The sequence below is a fragment of the Diceros bicornis genome, chromosome 10, assembly GCF_020826845.1.
Source record: "Diceros bicornis minor isolate mBicDic1 chromosome 10, mDicBic1.mat.cur, whole genome shotgun sequence".
Taxonomy (NCBI): domain Eukaryota; kingdom Metazoa; phylum Chordata; class Mammalia; order Perissodactyla; family Rhinocerotidae; genus Diceros; species Diceros bicornis.
This window is the reverse complement of record NC_080749.1, coordinates 3,097,763-3,103,762: the sequence shown is the minus strand read 5'-3', so window position 1 is coordinate 3,103,762 and position 6,000 is coordinate 3,097,763.

Genomic DNA, 6,000 nt, shown 5'->3' with positions numbered 1-6,000 from the left:
GATCTTATCTGCCTGTTCTTGAACTTCATATAAATGGAATGATAGAGCATATTGTCACTTGAGTCTGGTGTCTTTCACTCAGCATAATGCTTTGAGATTCGTCCTTATTGTTGTGTGTATCAATAGCCCATCTTTTTTATTAGTGAGTAGCGTTCCAGTCTATGGAGGGAGTGCGATTTTGATCAGCCAGTCACTGCTGATGGACGTCAGGGTTGTTTCCAGTTTTCAGCCATTATGCATAAAGCTGCTATGAACAGTGTTACAGCAATCTTTGTGTGGACATATATTTTCATTTCTCTTGGGTAAAGCTTAGGAATGCAGCTGCTCTATTAGAAAAACACCCCAAAGCTCCCTAGTTGCCACCTGGAGAGCCACCTGAGCCGACAGCTCGGTCTCTCCAGGGCTCCCCGGCCTGTTTGCTGTGTCCTCTTATCCATCCTGCTCTCCAGCTGGCAATTACAGTCCTTCCCCCAAGGATGAGCATCTTGCTCACAGCCTTGTCTCTTCTGTTTCAGTAGGAAGCTTACTCAAGGAAGACTAATGAAAATTATAGCTACTTATCCACCAAAGCTATGAAATCATACATTATGGCTCCCAGAGCCCCAGATCATTGTACTGTGACAAATAGGATTGTTTCCTGGAGTACCCAGGAGTGAACCGCGTACAGAAGGAAATGCGTGCCGGAGATTCTCTCCCTTCTACTTGACTATCGAAAGAACAAGCTATGAATACAGTGTAGGATATTTTAAAGGTATCAATCAGGAGCTTGCTAGGAGTTTCAAAGAAAAGATGCCTCCACATCCACACACAGTCTCCCAAATTTAATACAGAATTCCAGAGAAAACAGTTCTTCACTGTTGAGAGGCCATGGTGGAGAGGCAAAGACAACTCTCCTGATGTCGTCTCCAGCTCCTGGGGCTCCCCTGACTGACGTGTTGGGGGGCTGCACGAGGACCATCTCTTTAACGAGCGTCCTGGTGGCCCTACTGTGTGCAGGCATTGAGCAGGGAATGAAGAGCCCAGAGGACCGGGCACCAGCTGAGTGCTCACGGACTCACGATCAAGGGATGGGGCAATGGAGGAACCTCACAGGGCACAGGAGGGTCTTTCACCCCAGCTGCACTGGAGAAGCTTCCCGGAAAAACCCAGCTTTTGACATGAGAACACAATGCTATATGTCAATTATATCTCAATAAAGCTGGAAAAAAAGACATGAGAAAGAGAGAGGCTGGTAAAGATCAGGAAGAGCTTTCCAGGTGGGAGAACACCTTGTGCAAAGCCACGGAGCCCTAAGAGGGACAATTGTTCAGAAACTTCCCAGACAGAGCCTGACTAGAGCACAGGTAGGGAGAGATGAAGGGGCGGGTGGGGTGCAGGACCAGGCCGGGTGGGGACTTCTGAGCCATGAGAACAAAGGGACCCATGTAGGAGGGCATGCCGTGAGTGTGAGTGTGTGCAAGAGTCTATGTGTGAGTGTTTCATTGTGTGTCAGTGTGTGAGTGTCCATGAGTCTGTGCAAATGTACATGTGGGGGTGTGAGTGTTTGTGTGTTTGTGTGTGCAGGGCCTCACTCCTGCTCCTAGCTGGTTTCTCTGGTTCTTGCTCACATTTCAAAATGGAACTGGGACCAGGCTGTACCCACTGGGCCCCTGGCGAGCCCGAGCTCAGGGGTTAAATTCCACCTTGTAGCATTTCTGAGCACCGTCTTCTGAAATGGTTGACACATTTCTCATTCACCCTCACAGCGACCTAGACATTTTCTTTCTTACCCCACAGAGGAGGAAACTGAGCCCAGGCACAGTGCTAGCAGGGGAAGGAACTAGCTCCAAGCTCACTTCTGTTCCATCTCTGGCCACCAACCTCTGGGCACCGGGCCACAGGTCTCTGGGCCAAACAACTAGGGCGCCCCTTGAATGGGGACCTCAGGCCGTCTGTAAAACCCTTGCCTGGAGAGGTAGGCTGCCCCAGCTCTGGGCGGCAGACGTGGTGCTGAAATGGGAGAGAAGCGCAGAGGGGCCGGAGTGGTGGGAGGGCTCTGCAGCTTCCTCCTTCCTGGTCCCTCATCCTCCCCGTAAGCAGCAGGTCAGGGCTGCATTCTGGGGTGGCCCACACAGCTGATGAGGAATGTAAGTAACGATCTGACTCCGAGGCGGTACAGCACAATGCAGTGAGGAATGAGGGTGCTGTGCACCTCAGCCTCTCTGGAGTTACGTTCCGGACACCTTGGCCAAGAACAGACACCTTCGACTTTGCGGGGGGTGGGACGCTACGGATTTCTGATCTAGAAGCCCACCACAGAGAAAAGGCCGCTGCCCCGTGGGAGAGGCTACCCAGATAGGAGAGAGACAGCACAAGAGGACTCTCTCCTCAAAATTCAGCCTGTAGTAGCTGTTTTGTGCTGCCTTGCTTTATACTTTGGGAGTTTCCACTTCAGAATACATTTTAGCCCTTTTCTGGCCCGGTTTAATGCATTATTGAAAGGTTTCCTGATGACCAGCAGGCACGCATGTAGAGGAGGCTTGTCACCTCATGGTGATGTAAATTTTCTCTGGCATCCGAAGTCCGCTGTCAGCTTCCATGGAGCAACTCCAGCCCCTGTTGTTACTGTGCTGACAGCCCTCCACAGAAAGCACAGGCAGCGTCAGCCCTGCCCGGAGCCCGCCGAGGGCCACCTGACAGAACTGATAAAGCTGCAAATCGCAGCAAGGCCGGCCTCCCCAGGACTGGAGCTCGAGGGGAAACCATTTGAAATTGGCTGGGGAAAAGGAGCAGTGAGGTGCAATGGGTCACACACACTTCTGAAGATAAACGGAGCAGTTATTAACCTGCCCAAGGGCAGGCCTGTCCACTACTTGCTAAGGACCCAGAGCTCAGAAGTCAGACCTCAGCCTCCTCACAGGGGACGAGGTCTCTCAGATTTGGCTTGGCTCATCGATTACGAGCCCGTCCGGGTTGCCAGCTCTGCGCCAGACACGGGGAGGTGACGGAGGCGCCCACCCTGACTTCAGCGCCCAGTCCCACAGGGAGCTGACCCAGAGACCGAGTTTCATTGGTGCCATTGTCTATGGATTTAATCTATTCCACTGATACTTACTGAGCACCTGCTGTGTGCCTGGTACTACTCTCTCAGCAGACACACATTCTGCCCTGGGGAGCCTGTGTGGAGTGAGAGGAGACAAAGAATAAACAATAAGGAAAACAGGTCGCACAACAAATGGCGTGTACTAACGAGAGAGGGTGAGCAGGGAAGGGTCAGGAGCGCCGCGGAGGGGCGCGTGTTACACACGGAAACACGTCATCTAGGAGGATGGGAGGTCTTCAGGTGACACAGCCACACCTGCAGGGACGCGTGGTAAGCAGCGGGATGGGCGTCTGCGCAGAGCACCCGTCAGAGGGAACAGCAAGTGCAGAGCCTGCAGGGGGCGCCTGGCCACTGAGGGACCCGCAGGGAGGCCATGGTGGGGGTGGCCGCCTGCACGGCCAAACCACCGCTGCTAACCGCTCTCGGAACGTGCCGCTGCCTCGGCCGAGACGGTGATGCCTCTGGGGAGGGTGTTGAAAGTTTGTGGGGGTATGTTTTGGTTGTCACAAAGATCGGGAGCGTTGCTGCCATCTGTTGGCGGACCGGGCGTGATGTCGAAGGCTTTGTGCAGGAACGCCCTAGCCCAAGAAGAGCCATGTCCCAGAGCCCCCACGTCCCTGCAAACGCGGACACGGACCTGCTCCCAGTCCCCACAGCCCAGACCTAACTGCTTTCCCTACAAACCAAGGCGTGTGCGCGGTTTCAACATGGCTGTTCCAGGAGCGCCATGCGCCGCAAACCGTTTGACCCAAGCCCTTACCAAGGTTTGCTCACTATTTGAAAAATCCCATCAACAGGGCAGGCCCCTCTAGGCACGTGCGCTGCCAATACTGAGACCCTGCGTCAGTCTGCAACGCCGCGTCACGTTCCTCCAGCCCCCGACTTGGCCTGTCATCTAGCAGAGCTGTGCTGGGCATTTGCTTACTGATGTGCATGTTATTTTATTAAAATTGCCTTCATGTGATTTCTCTTTTATATCACACAGAGCATAATACAGTTTTTTGAAAATGTGAGTGTAGGTGGATGGGTTTCATTTCAGGACAGTAGAGCAGGATCACCGAGTGCTGACGGGGGGGGGCGGGGGGGGGGGGGGGCGACGACCCGCTGCCTTAGGGTGTCTGAGCAAAGCAGTGGTGGCAGTCCCCCGACTGGGGTTTGAGCAGGATTGCTGCAGGCTGGCTGGGAGTTGGGGCAGAGCCAGGAGCAGTGAGACCAGTCAAGAGGCTGGTGCTGACTCCAGCTGACAGACAGTGGTGCCTCGGGTTGAGCAGTACCTGAGAAGGTGCACAGAAGCAGTCACATTCTGGTCATATTTTAAAGGCAAAACTTATGGATTTGCTGATAGGCCAAATGTGAGTGTGAGAGAAAAAGGAGAGTTCAGGATAACTCCAAAGATTTTGGCAGAGCAACTGGAAGGACAGAGTTGTCATGCACTGAGATGGAGAAAATTAGTCACAGGATGGACAGGGGTGGGGTCAGGAGCTCAGACTGGATTATGAAGTAGGAGTTCTCTTTTCATGGAGATGCCAAATGGGCAAATGGAAACATTTCAGAGGAGGCTGCAAGAACAGAGAAGGGGGGCACACAACTCAGCCTGGGAAACCAGACGACTTCCTGGAGGAAGAGACACCTGGGCTGGGGCTTTGAAGAGTCAGTAGGAGTTTGCTGGAGAAGAAGGACACTCCAAGCAGAAGAAATAGACAGCGTGACCAAAGGAGGGGGTAAAGCGGGTGTGCAGGACCCGCTTGGGTAGAAGAGGCCGTGTGTGCCCAGGATGCTGGAGCTGAACCTGGAGCTGGAGCTGGAGCTGCAGCCACAGGGAGGCCGGGGTCCCTAAAGGACTCACACAGGTCAAACTCTCCATCTCTTCTGGGAAAACAACCTGCCGCTCCAGCCCCCACTTCCTCACTTCTGAGCCAACATCTCCTTACACATTTTAGGGCATTTTGTTTTGTTTTCTCTGCAACTGGACTTAGAGGGAAGGTGCCAACTTTCAGGGAGTGTGGAAATGACAGCTGCACAGCACTCGAGGACATGAAGACCCCCATCCCATGGGTAGTTGAACAGGGCACAGCATCCCGATGGGTTACATGAGACAGTGCATGCAAGCACCTGGCACTCGGATGTGCCCAAGGAACAGCCCCAAGTGAGGCTCTGTCTGATCACCACCTTGGCTAGATGGGGCGAGGGCACAGGGGTGGGGCGAGAGAGGAGCCTGGGCAGGGCTGGGAACACCATCTGCTCCCTGCTGTCCATGCAGCATGAGAGTCCCATGTGCTGGGCACTTGTGCCTTCCAAGCCCTGCTCCGTTTAATCCTCGCAGCACCTGGAAAGGATGGCCTCAGGGCCCGTGTCACAGTGGCCAGTGAGACCCGGAGAAGCCAGATTACAGGGGAGGTCGAGCACTAGTGAGTTGGAGCAGCTTGTCCAGCTGCAAAGCCTGGGCCACAACCACTGGGCAGTGCAGCCTCCCAGGTGAGGGAAGCAGCAGAAGCAAGGCCTGCAGGGCCCCGGCCAAGTGGGAGGGGGAAGGAAGGCTGGTGCCCACACGGCCAAGTCCAAGACTCAACCCCTGTGCCCTCGTCCACCCTCCCCGTCGGTCACACTGGGCCAGTGCCTCCCTGCGTTGAGCACTGATGTGTCGGCACAGGGGCCTTGCTGCCCTGGGGAGCTGGCCCTCCTGCCTGCACCACAAGTGACCAGCATGGCCTGTGCCCTTCCCAGAGAGAGGGGCCGAGGTGGAGTCAGCACCGCGGGGCCTCCCTCCCCAGTGCAGGTGGCCTTGGCGCTGAACCCTGAAGACTGAGCAGTGATGATAACGGCTCGACAGGAAGAGTGTGGTGATTCCAGAAGAAGGGGTCAAGGAGTGGAGTCAGGGATCCCCTGATGCAGTCCTGCCCCCACCCGTTCACTGGCTG